The sequence below is a fragment of the Anastrepha obliqua genome, unplaced genomic scaffold (assembly GCF_027943255.1).
Source record: "Anastrepha obliqua isolate idAnaObli1 unplaced genomic scaffold, idAnaObli1_1.0 ptg000244l, whole genome shotgun sequence".
Lineage (NCBI taxonomy): Eukaryota > Metazoa > Arthropoda > Insecta > Diptera > Tephritidae > Anastrepha > Anastrepha obliqua.
In genome coordinates, this window is record NW_026562289.1 from 5001 (window position 1) to 25000 (window position 20000).

A 20000-nucleotide genomic window follows, 5' to 3' on the forward strand; every position below is an offset into this window, starting at 1 on the left:
CAAAAGTTAACTAACCAATGATATTGAAGCATATAAATCGAATCATAACTATATGAAACTCGAATTTAAGCCATATTAAACTGGTAATATTGTGATTTTATGCCTGGTTTTCCATACGTTAGTTTAAATAAAGAGTTATGGAATATAACCTTGGCATATTGGCACTAAAATATATAATAAAGACATTTCAAATCAAACTGAAATGTATTGAAATGAATTTTTCCCATACATTTTTGACAATGTGAGGTGTGCATGGCAAAAAACACTCACGGTGAAGGCATGTGATATAATATGAAAATATCAAAAGTTAACTAACCAATGATATTGAAGCATATAAATCGAATCATAACTATATGAAACTCGAATTTGAGCCATATTAAACTGGTAATATTGTGATTTTATGCCTGGTTTTCCATACGTTAGTTTAAATAGAAAAAAATTCTCGAATATATATACATATATGAAGAATCTATATTCTATACTAACATTTTATGGAATATAACCTTGGCATATTGCCATTAAAATATATAATAAAGACATTTCAAATCAAACTGAAATGTATTGAAATGAATTTTTCCCATACATTTTTGACAATGTGAGGTGTGCATGGCAAAAAACACTCACGGTGAAGGCATGTGAAATAATATGAAAATATCAAAAGTTAACTAACCAATGATATTGAAGCATATAAATCGAATCATAACTATATGAAACTCGAATTTAAGCCATATTAAACTGGTAATATTGTGATTTTATGCCTGGTTTTCCATACGTTAGTTTAAATAGAAAAAATTTTCGAATATCTATACATATATGAAGAATCTATATTCTAATACTAACATGTTATGGAATATAACCTTGGCATATTGGCACTAAAATATATAATAAAGACATTTCAAATCAAACTGAAATGTATTGAAATGAATTTTTCCCATACATTTTTGACAATGTGAGGTGTGCATGGCAAAAAACACTCACGGTGAAGGCATGTGAAATATAATATGAAAATATCAAAAGTTAACTAACCAATGATATTGAAGCATATAAATCGAATCATAACTATATGAAACTCGAATTTAAGCCATATTAAACTGGTAATATTGTGATTTTATGCCTGGTTTTCCATACGTTAGTTTAAATAGAAAAAATTTTCGAATATATATACATATATGAAGAATCTATATTCTAATACTAACATGTTATGGAATATAACCTTGGCATATTGGCACTAAAATATATAATAAAGACATTTCAAATCAAACTGAAATGTATTGAAATGAATTTTTCCCATACATTTTTGACAATGTGAGGTGTGCATGGCAAAAAACACTCACGGTGAAGGCATGTGATATAATATGAAAATATCAAAAGTTAACTAACCAATGATATTGAAACATATAAATCGAATCATAACTATATGAAACTCGAATTTGAGCCATATTAAACTGGTAATATTGTGATTTTATGCCTGGTTTTCCATACGTTAGTTTAAATAAAGAGTTATGGAATATAACCTTGGCATATTGCCATTAAAATATATAATAAAGACATTTCAAATCAAACTGAAATGTATTGAAATGAATTTTTCCCATACATTTTTGACAATGTGAGGTGTGCATGGCAAAAAACACTCACGGTGAAGGCATGTGATATAATATGAAAATATCAAAAGTTAACTAACCAATGATATTGAAGCATATAAATCGAATCATAACTATATGAAACTCGAATTTGAGCCATATTAAACTGGTAATATTATGATTTTATTCCTGGTTTTCCATACGTTAGTTTAAATAGAAAAAATTTTCGAATATATATACATATATGAAGAATCTATATTCTATACTAACATGTTATGGCATATTGGTGTTATTGTATTTTATTCCTGGTTTTCTATAGTTAGTTTAAATAGAAATAAATTTTTGAATTCAAAATTTTATATTCTATACTAGCATTACATAGAAATTATCCTCAACTGTTTGTTTCTTGTATAAATACAGGAAATTAAACAGATGATGAAGAGAAAAAAATAAGAAAAACAAAAATTTATAAGAAAAATTAAATTTTAAACAAAGGAAAAGAGGAGAAAATTTTTTCAATCATATATATTTATGATTAAAAAATAGAATTATGAAATTATTAATTTCAATTCAAAGAGAAAAATTATGTAATATATGAAATTATTACATTAAAAATGCATTTGAAAAAAAAAGTAAAATGTTATTAAGAATGATAAATTATTTGAAAATTGGCAAATATTAAGAAGAAATATCGTTCTTATATTTTTATATAAAATATATAATATAGAGAACGAAAATTCTTTTTCATAAAAAACGGTTTTTGAATTTTGATAAGAAAAGCTAAAGGGGGGTCGCCCCTTTACTTTTTATATACACCGTAATTTATGAAATTTTCAAATATGAAAAACAAAGAAAAATATATAAATAAAAATATTATTCTGGTTGATCCTGCCAGTAGTTATATGCTTGTCTCAAAGATTAAGCCATGCATGTCTAAGTACAAACAAATTAAAAGTGAAACCGCAAAAGGCTCATTATATCAGTTATGGTTCCATAGATCGTTAACAGTTACTTGGATAACTGTGGTAATTCTAGAGCTAATACATGCAATATAAACACGGACCTTATGGAACGTGTGCTTTTATTAGACTAAAACCAAGCGATCATTTGATCGTTAAATTGGTTGAACTCTAGATAACTTGCAGATCGTATGGTCCCGTACCGACGACAGATCTTTCAAATGTCTGCCCTATCAACTTTTGATGGTAGTATCTAGGACTACCATGGTTGCAACGGGTAACGGGGAATCAGGGTTCGATTCCGGAGAGGGAGCCTGAGAAACGGCTACCACATCTAAGGAAGGCAGCAGGCGCGTAAATTACCCACTCCCAGTTCGGGGAGGTAGTGACGAAAAATAACAATACAGGACTCATATCCGAGGCCCTGTAATTGGAATGAGTACACTTTAAATCCTTTAACAAGGACCTATTGGAGGGCAAGTCTGGTGCCAGCAGCCGCGGTAATTCCAGCTCCAATAGCGTATATTAAAGTTGTTGCGGTTAAAACGTTCGTAGTTGAATTTGTGCTTCATACGGGTAGTACAACTATATATTGTGGTATGTACATTACCTTATGTATGTAAGCGTATTACCGGTGGAGTTCTTATATATAATTAATACAATGTATTTTTTATATATTCCTCCTATTTAAACCTACTTCAGTGCTCTTCATCGAGTGTTGTTGTGGGCCGGTACAATTACTTTGAACAAATTAGAGTGCTTAAAGCAGGCTCCAAATGCCTGAATATTTTGTGCATGGAATAATGAAATAAGACCTCTGTTCTACTTTCATTGGTTTTTAGATCAAGAGGTAATGATTAATAGAAGCAGTTTGGGGGCATTAGTATTACGACGCGAGAGGTGAAATTCTTGGACCGTCGTAAGACTAACTTAAGCGAAAGCATTTGCCAAAGATGTTTTCATTAATCAAGAACGAAAGTTAGAGGTTCGAAGGCGATCAGATACCGCCCTAGTTCTAACCATAAACGATGCCAGCTAGCAATTGGGTGTAGCTACTACTATGGCTCTCTCAGTCGCTTCCCGGGAAACCAAAGCTTTTGGGCTCCGGGGGAAGTATGGTTGCAAAGCTGAAACTTAAAGGAATTGACGGAAGGGCACCACCAGGAGTGGAGCCTGCGGCTTAATTTGACTCAACACGGGAAAACTTACCAGGTCCGAACATAAGCGTGTAAGACAGATTGATAGCTCTTTCTCGAATCTATGGGTGGTGGTGCATGGCCGTTCTTAGTTCGTGGAGTGATTTGTCTGGTTAATTCCGATAACGAACGAGACTCAAATATATTAAATAGATGCTTTCAGGATTATGATGTTGAAACTTATATAGCTTCTTTCATGCGTACATCTTGAATGTACAAGTGTTTGAATGTGTTTATATAAGTGGAGTCGTACCTGTTGGTTTGTCCCATTATAAGGACACTAGCTTCTTAAATGGACAAAATTGCGTCTAGCAGTAACGAGATTGAGCAATAACAGGTCTGTGATGCCCTTAGATGTCCTGGGCTGCACGCGCGCTACAATGAAAGTATCAACGTGTATTTCCTAGACCGAGAGGTCCGGGTAAACCGCTGAACCACTTTCATGCTTGGGATTGTGAACTGAAACTGTTCACATGAACTTGGAATTCCCAGTAAGTGCGAGTTATTAACTCGCATTGATTAAGTCCCTGCCCTTTGTACACACCGCCCGTCGCTACTACCGATTGAATTATTTAGTGAGGTCTCCGGACGTGATCACTGTGACGCCTCGTGTGTCACGGTTGTTTCGCAAAGTTGACCGAACTTGATTATTTAGAGGAAGTAAAAGTCGTAACAAGGTTTCCGTAGGTGAACCTGCGGAAGGATCATTATTGTGTTCCATATCCGTAAGAAAAACAAACAAACAAACAAACAAACAAACAGACAAGCAAACAAACGAACAAAAGAAAAAAAAAAAAAAAAAAAAAAGAAAAAAAAAAAAAAAATTTATATAATTATTTGAATCCATAATTCTTTTTATTCTTTTTCATTCAATTTGTGATCCATCAATTATATCATATTAAATATAATATATGATGGTACATTTTGTAATGTTTTTTCTTATTTTTTTCTTTTAAAAACCTTTAAACATGAAAATAAAAAGTTGTACTTATTATTCATTTGATTGAATGATAAGTTAATTTGTTCACAATAACAAAAGTGGTATATATTTATTATATTATTATATATATACATAAAATGATTAAAAAAATACAAAATAATTGAATCATAATAAATACCACCACTGTATTATTGTTGAACTAAGACATTCGCAACTTAATAAAAATGTTTAGAGTTAAATATATTTGATATATATTATTGAAAGAAAATCAATTTATATATTATTAATATTATTTAATTTTACTCTTTCAATTAATATATGCAAAAAAAAATTGACATTTGTTATAAATAAAAATAAATAAAAAAATACTCTAAGCGGTGGATCACTTGGCTCATGGGTCGATGAAGAACGCAGCAAACTGTGCGTCATCGTGTGAACTGCAGGACACATGAACATCGACATTTTGAACGCATATCGCAGTCCATGCTGTTATGTACATTAAATTCAATTTTAAAGTACTGCTTGACTACATATGGTTGAGGGTTGTAAGACTATGCTAAATAAGTTGCTTATTCTTTTATAAAAATAATTGAATTTAAGCAAATGTGTATATTATTGGATTTTAAATAATTCATAATATTAATAGCAAAAAAAATAAAGATATATAATGAATTTTATTTATTATATATTCTTTAAAAAAAAAATCCTCTCAAATAAAATGAAATGATGAAAATATTGAATCTAAGTATTCTTTACAAAAAATTTTCATATTATTTATATATATATATATAAAATAATAATTTATATATGTAATTAAAAGAGGAATGTCTAGCATAAAAATTAAATTTTTTATTCTAGGATTGCCTCATTTTACATTATTATTATTTTTATATATTTACAATATATAAAAGGAGAAAAGAAAAATAGAGATGAAAAGATGATATAATTTTTTTATTAAATTGTGAGAAGATAAAAAAAGAATATTAAAACAACCTCAACTCATATGGGATTACCCCCTGAATTTAAGCATATTAATGAGGGGAGGAAAAGAAACTAACAAGGATTTTCTTAGTAGCGGCGAGCGAAAAGAAAATAGTTCAGCACTAAGTCACTTTGTCTATATGTCAAATGTGAGATGCAGTGTATGGAATATCTTAATATCTAGTATGAGAAATTAACGATTTAAGTCCTTCTTAAATGAGGCCATTTACCCATAGAGGGTGCCAGGCCCGTATAACGTAATGATTACTAGAAAGATATTTCCAAAGAGTCGTGTTGCTTGATAGTGCAGCACTAAGTGGGTGGTAAACTCCATCTAAAACTAAATATAACCATGAGACCGATAGTAAACAAGTACCGTGAGGGAAAGTTGAAAAGAACTCTGAATAGAGAGTTAAATAGTACGTGAAACTGCTTAGAGGTTAAGCCCGATGAACCTGAATAATCCATTATGAAAAATTCATCATTAAATAATTAAAAAAATAATGTGCATTTTTTTCATATAAGGACATTGTAATCTATTAACATAATAAAGTATTTATCAAAAGATCATTGGTGATATTAAGTTTATTTAAATTAATTTGCTTTTTAAGCATATTAACATAAATAAATACTAATGATTTGATAAAGTGTTGATAGATTTTATTATATATAATGCTAAAATTCATTTTTTGAATTTTACAAAAAATTTAATATCTATGATATTAATATTTATTTGTATGCATTTATATGATTAACAATGCGAAAGATTCAGGATACCTTCGGGACCCGTCTTGAAACACGGACCAAGGAGTCTAACATATGTGCAAGTCATTGAGTTATATTAAACTTAATGGCATAATTAACTTAACTTAAATATAATGGGATTAATTTTTAGTCTATTTTTTAATAAATAGTCAATTAATTCAATCCCGGGGCGTTCCATATAGTTATGTATAATGATAATTTATTATTATTTATACCTCTAACTGGAGCGTACCTTGAGCATATATGCTGTGACCCGAAAGATGGTGAACTATACTTGATCAGGTTGAAGTCAGGGGAAACCCTGATGGAAGACCGAAACAGTTCTGACGTGCAAATCGATTGTCAGAATTGAGTATAGGGGCGAAAGACCAATCGAACCATCTAGTAGCTGGTTCCCTCCGAAGTTTCCCTCAGGATAGCTGGTGCATTTAAAAATTATATAAAATAATCTTATCTGGTAAAGCGAATGATTAGAGGCCTTAGGGTCGAAACGATTTTAACCTATTCTCAAACTTTAAATGGGTAAGAACCTCACCTTTCTTGATATGAAGGTTGAGGTTATGATATAATGTGCCCAGTGGGCCACTTTTGGTAAGCAGAACTGGCGCTGTGGGATGAACCAAACGTAATGTTACGGTGCCTAAATTAACAACTCATGCAGATACCATGAAAGGCGTTGGTTGCTTAAACAGCAGGACGGTGGACATGGAAGTCGTAATCCGCTAAGGAGTGTGTAACAACTCACCTGCCGAAGCAACTAGCCCTTAAAATGGATGGCGCTTAAGTTGTATACCTATACATTACCGCTAAAGTAGATGATTTATAAAACAATTTCGATTGATTTATAAATTTTGAAACTTTAGTGAGTAGGAGGGTACAATAGTGTGCTTAGAAGTGTTTGGCGTAAGCCTGCATGGAGCCGCTATTGGTACAGATCTTGGTGGTAGTAGCAAATAATCGAATGAGACCTTGGAGGACTGAAGTGGAGAAGGGTTTCGTGTGAACAGTGGTTGATCACGAGTTAGTCGGTCCTAAGTTCAAGGCGAAAGCCGAAAATTTTCAAGTTTTTAATAAAAAAAAATATTAATAAAAATATATTTAAAAATAATTAAAATACTTGAATTATTTTGAACGAAAGGGAATACGGTTCCAATTCCGTAACCTGTTGAGTATCCGTTTGTTATTAAAAATGGGCCTTGTGCTCATCCTGGCAACAGGAACGACCATAAAGAAGCCGTCGAGAGATATCGGAAGAGTTTTCTTTTCTGTTTTATAGTCGTACTACCATGGAAGTCTTTCGAAGAGAGATATGGTAGATGGACTAGAAGAGCATGACATTTACTGTTGTGTCGATATTTTCTCCTCGGACCTTGAAAATTTATGGTGGGGTCACGCAAACTTCTCAACAGGCCGTACCAATATCCGCAGCTGGTCTCCAAGGTGAAGAGTCTCTAGTCGATAGAATAATGTAGGTAAGGGAAGTCGGCAAATTAGATCCGTAACTTCGGGATAAGGATTGGCTCTGAAGATTGAGATAGTCGGGCTTGATTGGGAAGCAATACCATGGTTTATGTACTCGTTCTGGGTAAATAGAGAATTACGATTCTTGTTCCCCGGATAGTAGTTACGTAGCCAATTGTGGAACTTTCTTGCTAAAATTTTTAAGGAATTATATCATTCGATATATATTCCTTTTAAATTATAACGATTATCAATTAACAATCAATTCAGAACTGGCACGGACTTGGGGAATCCGACTGTCTAATTAAAACAAAGCATTGTGATGGCCCTAACGGGTGTTGACACAATGTGATTTCTGCCCAGTGCTCTGAATGTCAAAGTGAAGAAATTCAAGTAAGCGCGGGTAAACGGCGGGAGTAACTATGACTCTCTTAAGGTAGCCAAATGCCTCGTCATCTAATTAGTGACGCGCATGAATGGATTAACGAGATTCCTACTGTCCCTATCTACTATCTAGCGAAACCACAGCCAAGGGAACGGGCTTGGAATAATTAGCGGGGAAAGAAGACCCTGTTGAGCTTGACTCTAGTCTGGCAGTGTAAGGAGACATAAGAGGTGTAGCATAAGTGGGAGATATTATAATTTCGGTTATTTTATCAACAATGAAATACCACTACTCTTATTGTTTCCTTACTTACTTGATTAAATGGAACGTGTATCATTGCTTAGCCATTATATGGATATATTTATATATCTTATGGTATTGGGTTTTGATGCAAGCTTCTTGATCAAAGTATCACGAGTTTGTTATATAATTGTAAACATATTTTAATAAAATGATATCACTTCAATGTGTTATTATTATAATTAAAATTTGGTATAACTCCAACACTCAGGTATGATCCAATTCAAGGACATTGCCAGGTGGGGAGTTTGACTGGGGCGGTACATCTCTCAAATAATAACGGAGGTGTCCCAAGGCCAGCTCAGTGCGGACAGAAACCACACATAGAGCAAAAGGGCAAATGCTGACTTGATCTCGGTGTTCAGTACACACAGAGACAGCAAAAGCTCGGCCTATCGATCCTTTTGGTTTAAAGAGTTTTTAACAAGAGGTGTCAGAAAAGTTACCACAGGGATAACTGCTTGTGGCGGCCAAGCGTTCATAGCGACGTCGCTTTTTGATCCTTCGATGTCGGCTCTTCCTATCATTGTGAAGCAAAATTCACCAAGCGTTGGATTGTTCACCCATTCAAGGGAACGTGAGCTGGGTTTAGACCGTCGTGAGACAGGTTAGTTTTTACCCTACTAATGACAATTGTTATTGCGACAGCATTCCTGCGTAGTACGAGAGGAACCGCAGGTACGGACCAATGGTACAATACTTGTTCGAGCGAACAGTGGTATGATGCTACGTCCGTTGGATTATGCCTGAACGCCTCTAAGGTCGTATCCGTGCTGGACTGCAATGATAAATATGGGGCAATTGCATTGTATGGCTTCTCTAAACCATTTAAAGTTTATAAATTTTATTTATAAACGACAATGGATATATGTGATGCCAATGTTATTTGTAACATAGCAAATGCGGGAGGATTAAATATCACCTGTATGTCGCGCTAGTTACTTATTAAAACATTATTTAATACAATGACAATGCCTAGAATCAATTGTAAACGACTTTGGTAACGGGCAAGGTGTTGTAAGTGGTAGAGCAGCTGCCATACTGCGATCCACTGAAGCTTATCCTTTGCTTGATGATTCGATATATATTAATATATATATATATATATATATATATATATATATATTATATTATATATACACCACATATTATTTAATTAATATAACGTGTATATATTTATATATATATGAAATCTCTTATAATCAAACTATTAATATAAATGTTATGTTAAATTAAGAAAAGCAAATAAAAATTATAGAAAAATATTTATTTAACATATATTTTCATATATATAATTTATTAATTTTAATATATATATTGGTTAACCGATGATATTAACATATATAAAATGAAATTGAATTATATCAAACTAAATTGAAATGCATTGAATTGAGTTTTTCCCATACATTTTTCACAATGTGCGGTGTGCATGGCAAAAAAACGCTCACGATGAAGGCATGTGAAATAATATGAAAATATCAAAAGTTAACTAACCAACGATATTGAAGCATATAAATCGAATCATAACTATATGAAACTCGAATTTAAGCCATATTAAACTGGTAATATTGTGATTTTGTGCCTGGTTTTCCATACGTTAGTTTAAATAAAGAGTTATGGAATATAACCTTGGCATATTGCCATTAAAATATATAATAAAGACATTTCAAATCAAACTGAATATGTATTGAAATGAATTTTTCCCATACATTTTTGACAATGTGAGGTGTGCATGGCAAAAAACACTCACGGTGAAGGCATGTGAAATATAATATGAAAATATCAAAAGTTAACTAACCAATGATATTGAAGCATATAAATCGAATCATAACTATATGAAACTCGAATTTAAGCCATATTAAACTTGGTAATATTGTGATTTTATGCCTGGTTTTCCATACGTTAGTTTAAATAAAGAGTTATGGAATATAACCTTGGCATATTGGCACTAAAATATATAATAAAGACATTTCAAATCAAACTGAAATGTATTGAAATGAATTTTTCCCATACATTTTTGACAATGTGAGGTGTGCATGGCAAAAAACACTCACGGTGAAGGCATGTGATATAATATGAAAATATCAAAAGTTAACTAACCAATGATATTGAAGCATATAAATCGAATCATAACTATATGAAACTCGAATTTGAGCCATATTAAACTGGTAATATTGTGATTTTATGCTGGTTTTCCATACGTTAGTTTAAATAGAAAAAAATTCTCGAATATATATACATATATGAAGAATCTATATTCTATACTAACATTTTATGGAATATAACCTTGGCATATTGCCATTGAAATATATAATAAAGACATTTCAAATCAAACTGAAATGTATTGAAATGAATTTTTCCCATACATTTTTGACAATGTGAGGTGTGCATGGCAAAAAACACTCACGGTGAAGGCATGTGATATAATATGAAAATATCAAAAGTTAACTAACCAATGATATTGAAGCATATAAATCGAATCATAACTATATGAAACTCGAATTAAGCCATATTAAACTGGTAATATTGTGATTTTGTGCCTGGTTTTCCATACGTTAGTTTAAATAAAGAGTTATGGAATATAACCTTGGCATATTGCCATTAAAATATATAATAAAGACATTTCAAATCAAACTGAAATGTATTGAAATGAATTTTTCCCATACATTTTTGACAATGTGAGGTGTGCATGGCAAAAAACACTCACGGTGAAGGCATGTGAAATATAATATGAAAATATCAAAAGTTAACTAACCAATGATATTGAAGCATATAAATCGAATCATAACTATATGAAACTCGAATTTAAGCCATATTAAACTGGTAATATTGTGATTTTATGCCTGGTTTTCCATACGTTAGTTTAAATAAAGAGTTATGGAATATAACCTTGGCATAATGGCACTAAAATATATAATAAAGACATTTCAAATCAAACTGAAATGTATTGAAATGAATTTTTCCCATACATTTTTGACAATGTGAGGTGTGCATGGCAAAAAACACTCACGGTGAAGGCATGTGATATAATATGAAAATATCAAAAGTTAACTAACCAATGATATTGAAGCATATAAATCGAATCATAACTATATGAAACTCGAATTTGAGCCATATTAAACTGGTAATATTGTGATTTATGCCTGGTTTTCATACGTTAGTTTAAATAGAAAAAAATTCTCGAATATATATACATATATGAAGAATCTATATTCTATACTAACATTTTATGGAATATAACCTTGGCATATTGCCATTAAAATATATAATAAAGACATTTCAAATCAAACTGAAATGTATTGAAATGAATTTTTCCCATACATTTTTGACAATGTGAGGTGTGCATGGCAAAAAACACTCACGGTGAAGGCATGTGATATAATATGAAAATATCAAAAGTTAACTAACCAATGATATTGAAGCATATAAATCGAATCATAAACTATATGAAACTCGAATTTAAGCCATATTAAACTGGTAATATTGTGATTTTGTGCCTGGTTTTCCATACGTTAGTTTAAATAAAGAGTTATGGAATATAACCTTGGCATATTGCCATTAAAATATATAATAAAGACATTTCAAATCAAACTGAAATGTATTGAAATGAATTTTTCCCATACATTTTTGACAATGTGAGGTGTGCATGGCAAAAAACACTCACGGTGAAGGCATGTGAAATATAATATGAAAATATCAAAAGTTAACTAACCAATGATATTGAAGCATATAAATCGAATCATAACTATATGAAACTCGAATTTAAGCCATATTAAACTGGTAATATTGTGATTTTATGCCTGGTTTTCCATACGTTAGTTTAAATAAAGAGTTATGGAATATAACCTTGGCATATTGGCACTAAAATATATAATAAAGACATTTCAAATCAAACTGAAATGTATTGAAATGAATTTTTCCCATACATTTTTGACAATGTGAGGTGTGCATGGCAAAAAACACTCACGGTGAAGGCATGTGATATAATATGAAAATATCAAAAGTTAACTAACCAATGATATTGAAGCATATAAATCGAATCATAACTATATGAAACTCGAATTTGAGCCATATTAAACTGGTAATATTGTGATTTTATGCCTGGTTTTCCATACGTTAGTTTAAATAGAAAAAAATTCTCGAATATATATACATATATGAAGAATCTATATTCTATACTAACATTTTATGGAATATAACCTTGGCATATTGCCATTAAAATATATAATAAAGACATTTCAAATCAAACTGAAATGTATTGAAATGAATTTTTCCCATACATTTTTGACAATGTGAGGTGTGCATGGCAAAAAACACTCACGGTGAAGGCATGTGAAATAATATGAAAATATCAAAAGTTAACTAACCAATGATATTGAAGCATATAAATCGAATCATAACTATATGAAACTCGAATTTAAGCCATATTAAACTGGTAATATTGTGATTTTATGCCTGGTTTTCCATACGTTAGTTTAAATAGAAAAAATTTTCGAATATCTATACATATATGAAGAATCTATATTCTAATACTAACATGTTATGGAATATAACCTTGGCATATTGGCACTAAAATATATAATAAAGACATTTCAAATCAAACTGAAATGTATTGAAATGAATTTTTCCCATACATTTTTGACAATGTGAGGTGTGCATGGCAAAAAACACTCACGGTGAAGGCATGTGAAATATAATATGAAAATATCAAAAGTTAACTAACCAATGATATTGAAGCATATAAATCGAATCATAACTATATGAAACTCGAATTTAAGCCATATTAAACTGGTAATATTGTGATTTTATGCCTGGTTTTCCATACGTTAGTTTAAATAGAAAAAATTTTCGAATATATATACATATATGAAGAATCTATATTCTAATACTAACATGTTATGGAATATAACCTTGGCATATTGGCACTAAAATATATAATAAAGACATTTCAAATCAAACTGAAATGTATTGAAATGAATTTTTCCCATACATTTTTGACAATGTGAGGTGTGCATGGCAAAAAACACTCACGGTGAAGGCATGTGATATAATATGAAAATATCAAAAGTTAACTAACCAATGATATTGAAACATATAAATCGAATCATAACTATATGAAACTCGAATTTGAGCCATATTAAACTGGTAATATTGTGATTTTATGCCTGGTTTTCCATACGTTAGTTTAAATAAAGAGTTATGGAATATAACCTTGGCATATTGCCATTAAAATATATAATAAAGACATTTCAAATCAAACTGAAATGTATTGAAATGAATTTTTCCCATACATTTTTGACAATGTGAGGTGTGCATGGCAAAAAACACTCACGGTGAAGGCATGTGATATAATATGAAAATATCAAAAGTTAACTAACCAATGATATTGAAGCATATAAATCGAATCATAACTATATGAAACTCGAATTTGAGCCATATTAAACTGGTAATATTATGATTTTATTCCTGGTTTTCCATACGTTAGTTTAAATAGAAAAAATTTTCGAATATATATACATATATGAAGAATCTATATTCTATACTAACATGTTATGGCATATTGGTGTTATTGTATTTTATTCCTGGTTTTCTATAGTTAGTTTAAATAGAAATAAATTTTTGAATTCAAAATTTTATATTCTATACTAGCATTACATAGAAATTATCCTCAACTGTTTGTTTCTTGTATAAATACAGGAAATTAAACAGATGATGAAGAGAAAAAAATAAGAAAAACAAAAATTTATAAGAAAAATTAAATTTTAAACAAAGGAAAAGAGGAGAAAATTTTTTCAATCATATATATTTATGATTAAAAAATAGAATTATGAAATTATTAATTTCAATTCAAAGAGAAAAATTATGTAATATATGAAATTATTACATTAAAAATGCATTTGAAAAAAAAAGTAAAATGTTATTAAGAATGATAAATTATTTGAAAATTGGCAAATATTAAGAAGAAATATCGTTCTTATATTTTTATATAAAATATATAATATAGAGAACGAAAATTCTTTTTCATAAAAAACGGTTTTTGAATTTTGATAAGAAAAGCTAAAGGGGGGTCGCCCCTTTACTTTTTATATACACCGTAATTTATGAAATTTTCAAATATGAAAAACAAAGAAAAATATATAAATAAAAATATTATTCTGGTTGATCCTGCCAGTAGTTATATGCTTGTCTCAAAGATTAAGCCATGCATGTCTAAGTACAAACAAATTAAAAGTGAAACCGCAAAAGGCTCATTATATCAGTTATGGTTCCATAGATCGTTAACAGTTACTTGGATAACTGTGGTAATTCTAGAGCTAATACATGCAATATAAACACGGACCTTATGGAACGTGTGCTTTTATTAGACTAAAACCAAGCGATCATTTGATCGTTAAATTGGTTGAACTCTAGATAACTTGCAGATCGTATGGTCCCGTACCGACGACAGATCTTTCAAATGTCTGCCCTATCAACTTTTGATGGTAGTATCTAGGACTACCATGGTTGCAACGGGTAACGGGGAATCAGGGTTCGATTCCGGAGAGGGAGCCTGAGAAACGGCTACCACATCTAAGGAAGGCAGCAGGCGCGTAAATTACCCACTCCCAGTTCGGGGAGGTAGTGACGAAAAATAACAATACAGGACTCATATCCGAGGCCCTGTAATTGGAATGAGTACACTTTAAATCCTTTAACAAGGACCTATTGGAGGGCAAGTCTGGTGCCAGCAGCCGCGGTAATTCCAGCTCCAATAGCGTATATTAAAGTTGTTGCGGTTAAAACGTTCGTAGTTGAATTTGTGCTTCATACGGGTAGTACAACTATATATTGTGGTATGTACATTACCTTATGTATGTAAGCGTATTACCGGTGGAGTTCTTATATATAATTAATACAATGTATTTTTTATATATTCCTCCTATTTAAACCTACTTCAGTGCTCTTCATCGAGTGTTGTTGTGGGCCGGTACAATTACTTTGAACAAATTAGAGTGCTTAAAGCAGGCTCCAAATGCCTGAATATTTTGTGCATGGAATAATGAAATAAGACCTCTGTTCTACTTTCATTGGTTTTTAGATCAAGAGGTAATGATTAATAGAAGCAGTTTGGGGGCATTAGTATTACGACGCGAGAGGTGAAATTCTTGGACCGTCGTAAGACTAACTTAAGCGAAAGCATTTGCCAAAGATGTTTTCATTAATCAAGAACGAAAGTTAGAGGTTCGAAGGCGATCAGATACCGCCCTAGTTCTAACCATAAACGATGCCAGCTAGCAATTGGGTGTAGCTACTACTATGGCTCTCTCAGTCGCTTCCCGGGAAACCAAAGCTTTTGGGCTCCGGGGGAAGTATGGTTGCAAAGCTGAAACTTAAAGGAATTGACGGAAGGGCACCACCAGGAGTGGAGCCTGCGGCTTAATTTGACTCAACACGGGAAAACTTACCAGGTCCGAACATAAGCGTGTAAGACAGATTGATAGCTCTTTCTCGAATCTATGGGTGGTGGTGCATGGCCGTTCTTAGTTCGTGGAGTGATTTGTCTGGTTAATTCCGATAACGAACGAGACTCAAATATATTAAATAGATGCTTTCAGGATTATGATGTTGAAACTTATATAGCCTTCTTTCATGCGTACATCTTGAATGTACAAGTGTTTGAATGTGTTTATATAAGTGGAGTCGTACCTGTTGGTTTGTCCCATTATAAGGACACTAGCTTCTTAAATGGACAAATTGCGTCTAGCAGTAACGAGATTGAGCAATAACAGGTCTGTGATGCCCTTAGATGTCCTGGGCTGCACGCGCGCTACAATGAAAGTATCAACGTGTATTTCCTAGACCGAGAGGTCCGGGTAAACCGCTGAACCACTTTCATGCTTGGGATTGTGAACTGAAACTGTTCACATGAACTTGGAATTCCCAGTAAGTGCGAGTTATTAACTCGCATTGATTAAGTCCCTGCCCTTTGTACATACCGCCCGTCGCTACTACCGATTGAATTATTTAGTGAGGTCTCCGGACGTGATCACTGTGACGCCTCGTGTGTCACGGTTGTTTCGCAAAAGTTGACCGAACTTGATTATTTAGAGGAAGTAAAAGTCGTAACAAGGTTTCCGTAGGTGAACCTGCGGAAGGATCATTATTGTGTTCCATATCCGTAAGAAAAACAAACAAACAAACAAACAAACAAACAGACAAGCAAACAAACGAACAAAAAGAAAAAAAAAAAAAAAAAAAAAAGAAAAAAAAAAAAAAATTTATATAATTATTTTGAATCCATAATTCTTTTTATTCTTTTTCATTCAATTTGTGATCCATCAATTATATCATATTAAATATAATATATGATGGTACATTTTGTAATGTTTTTTCTTATTTTTTTCTTTTAAAAACCTTTAAACATGAAAATAAAAAGTTGTACTTATTATTCATTTGATTGAATGATAAGTTAATTTGTTCACAATAACAAAAGTGGTATATATTTATTATATTATTATATATATACATAAAATGATTAAAAAAATACAAAATAATTGAATCATAATAAATACCACCACTGTATTATTGTTGAACTAAGACATTCGCAACTTAATAAAAATGTTTAGAGTTAAATATATTTGATATATATTATTGAAAGAAAATCAATTTATATATTATTAATATTATTTAATTTTACTCTTTCAATTAATATATGCAAAAAAAAATTGACATTTGTTATAAATAAAAATAAATAAAAAAATACTCTAAGCGGTGGATCACTTGGCTCATGGGTCGATGAAGAACGCAGCAAACTGTGCGTCATCGTGTGAACTGCAGGACACATGAACATCGACATTTTGAACGCATATCGCAGTCCATGCTGTTATGTACATTAAATTCAATTTTAAAGTACTGCTTGGACTACATATGGTTGAGGGTTGTAAGACTATGCTAAATAAGTTGCTTATTCTTTTATAAAAATAATTGAATTTAAGCAAATGTGTATATTATTGGATTTTAAATAATTCATAATATTAATAGCAAAAAAAATAAAGATATATAATGAATTTTATTTATTATATATTCTTTAAAAAAAAAATCCTCTCAAATAAAATGAAATGATGAAAATATTGAATCTAAGTATTCTTTACAAAAAATTTTCATATTATTTATATATATATATATAAAATAATAATTTATATATGTAATTAAAAGGAGGAATGTCTAGCATAAAAATTAAATTTTTTATTCTAGGATTGCCTCATTTTACATTATTATTATTTTTATATATTTACAATATATAAAAGGAGAAAAGAAAAATAGAGATGAAAAGATGATATAATTTTTTTATTAAATTGTGAGAAGATAAAAAAAGAATATTAAAACAACCTCAACTCATATGGGATTACCCCCTGAATTTAAGCATATTAATGAGGGGAGGAAAAGAAACTAACAAGGATTTTCTTAGTAGCGGCGAGCGAAAAGAAAATAGTTCAGCACTAAGTCACTTTGTCTATATGTCAAATGTGAGATGCAGTGTATGGAATATCTTAATATCTAGTATGAGAAATTAACGATTTAAGTCCTTCTTAAATGAGGCCATTTACCCATAGAGGGTGCCAGGCCCGTATAACGTTAATGATTACTAGAAAGATATTTCCAAAGAGTCGTGTTGCTTGATAGTGCAGCACTAAGTGGGTGGTAAACTCCATCTAAAACTAAATATAACCATGAGACCGATAGTAAACAAGTACCGTGAGGGAAAGTTGAAAAGAACTCTGAATAGAGAGTTAAATAGTACGTGAAACTGCTTAGAGGTTAAGCCCGATGAACCTGAATATCCATTATGAAAAATTCATCATTAAATAATTAAAAAAATAATGTGCATTTTTTTCATATAAGGACATTGTAATCTATTAACATAATAAAGTATTTATCAAAAGATCATTGGTGATATTAAGTTTATTTAAATTAATTTGCTTTTTAAGCATATTAACATAAAATAAATACTAATGATTTGATAAAGTGTTGATAGATTTTATTATATATAATGCTAAAATTCATTTTTTGAATTTTACAAAAAATTTAATATCTATGATATTAATATTTATTTGTATGCATTTATATGATTAACAATGCGAAAGATTCAGGATACCTTCGGGACCCGTCTTGAAACACGGACCAAGGAGTCTAACATATGTGCAAGTCATTGAGTTATATTAAACTTAATGGCATAATTAACTTAACTTAAATATAATGGGATTAATTTTTAGTCTATTTTTTAATAAATAGTCAATTAATTCAATCCCGGGGCGTTCCATATAGTTATGTATAATGATAATTTATTATTATTTATACCTCTAACTGGAGCGTACCTTGAGCATATATGCTGTGACCCGAAAGATGGTGAACTATACTTGATCAGGTTGAAGTCAGGGGAAACCCTGATGGAAGACCGAAACAGTTCTGACGTGCAAATCGATTGTCAGAATTGAGTATAGGGGCGAAAGACCAATCGAACCATCTAGTAGCTGGTTCCCTCCGAAGTTTCCCTCAGGATAGCTGGTGCATTTAAAAATTATATAAAATAATCTTATCTGGTAAAGCGAATGATTAGAGGCCTTAGGGTCGAAACGATTTTAACCTATTCTCAAACTTTAAATGGGTAAGAACCTCACCTTTCTTGATATGAAGGTTGAGGTTATGATATAATGTGCCCAGTGGGCCACTTTTGGTAAGCAGAACTGGCGCTGTGGGATGAACCAAACGTAATGTTACGGTGCCTAAATTAACAACTCATGCAGATACCATGAAAGGCGTTGGTTGCTTAAAACAGCAGGACGGTGGACATGGAAGTCGTAATCCGCTAAGGAGTGTGTAACAACTCACCTGCCGAAGCAACTAGCCCTTAAAATGGATGGCGCTTAAGTTGTATACCTATACATTACCGCTAAAGTAGATGATTTATAAAACAATTTCGATTGATTTATAAATTTTGAAACTTTAGTGAGTAGGAGGGTACAATAGTGTGCTTAGAAGTGTTTGGCGTAAGCCTGCATGGAGCCGCTATTGGTACAGATCTTGGTGGTAGTAGCAAATAATCGAATGAGACCTTGGAGGACTGAAGTGGAGAAGGGTTTCGTGTGAACAGTGGTTGATCACGAGTTAGTCGGTCCTAAGTTCAAGGCGAAAGCCGAAAATTTTCAAGTTTTTAATAAAAAAAAATATTAATAAAAATATATTTAAAAATAATTAAAATACTTGAATTATTTTGAACGAAAGGGAATACGGTTCCAATTCCGTAACCTGTTGAGTATCCGTTTGTTATTAAAAATGGGCCTTGTGCTCATCCTGGCAACAGGAACGACCATAAAGAAGCCGTCGAGAGATATCGGAAGAGTTTTCTTTTCTGTTTTATAGTCGTACTACCATGGAAGTCTTTCGAAGAGAGAT

General features: G+C 31.5%; 4 non-coding genes and 2 pseudogenes across 4 annotated transcripts in view; all 6 read left to right on the forward strand.

The window, feature by feature from the left end:
- Positions 1–2455: 2455 nt before the first annotated feature.
- On the forward strand, positions 2456–4445 carry LOC129252500 (small subunit ribosomal RNA). The gene has a single exon (XR_008583476.1). It is a non-coding gene; the product is annotated as a small subunit ribosomal RNA (ribosomal RNA).
- Positions 4446–5041: 596 nt separating this feature from the next.
- Positions 5042–5221, forward strand: LOC129252505 (5.8S ribosomal RNA; annotated as a pseudogene).
- Positions 5222–5664: 443 nt separating this feature from the next.
- On the forward strand, positions 5665–9648 carry LOC129252502 (large subunit ribosomal RNA). Its single transcript, XR_008583478.1, has one exon. It is a non-coding gene; the product is annotated as a large subunit ribosomal RNA (ribosomal RNA).
- Positions 9649–14719: 5071 nt separating this feature from the next.
- Positions 14720–16710, forward strand: LOC129252506 (small subunit ribosomal RNA). Its single transcript, XR_008583479.1, has one exon. It is a non-coding gene; the product is annotated as a small subunit ribosomal RNA (ribosomal RNA).
- Positions 16711–17307: 597 nt separating this feature from the next.
- On the forward strand, positions 17308–17488 carry LOC129252499 (5.8S ribosomal RNA; annotated as a pseudogene).
- Positions 17489–17932: 444 nt separating this feature from the next.
- The window catches only part of LOC129252501 (large subunit ribosomal RNA), a 3986-nt gene continuing 1918 nt past the window's right edge, over positions 17933–20000 (forward strand). Inside the window, exon 1 of the ribosomal RNA XR_008583477.1 lies at positions 17933–20000. This exon is cut by the window's right edge and continues 1918 nt beyond it. This is a non-coding gene — a ribosomal RNA (large subunit ribosomal RNA).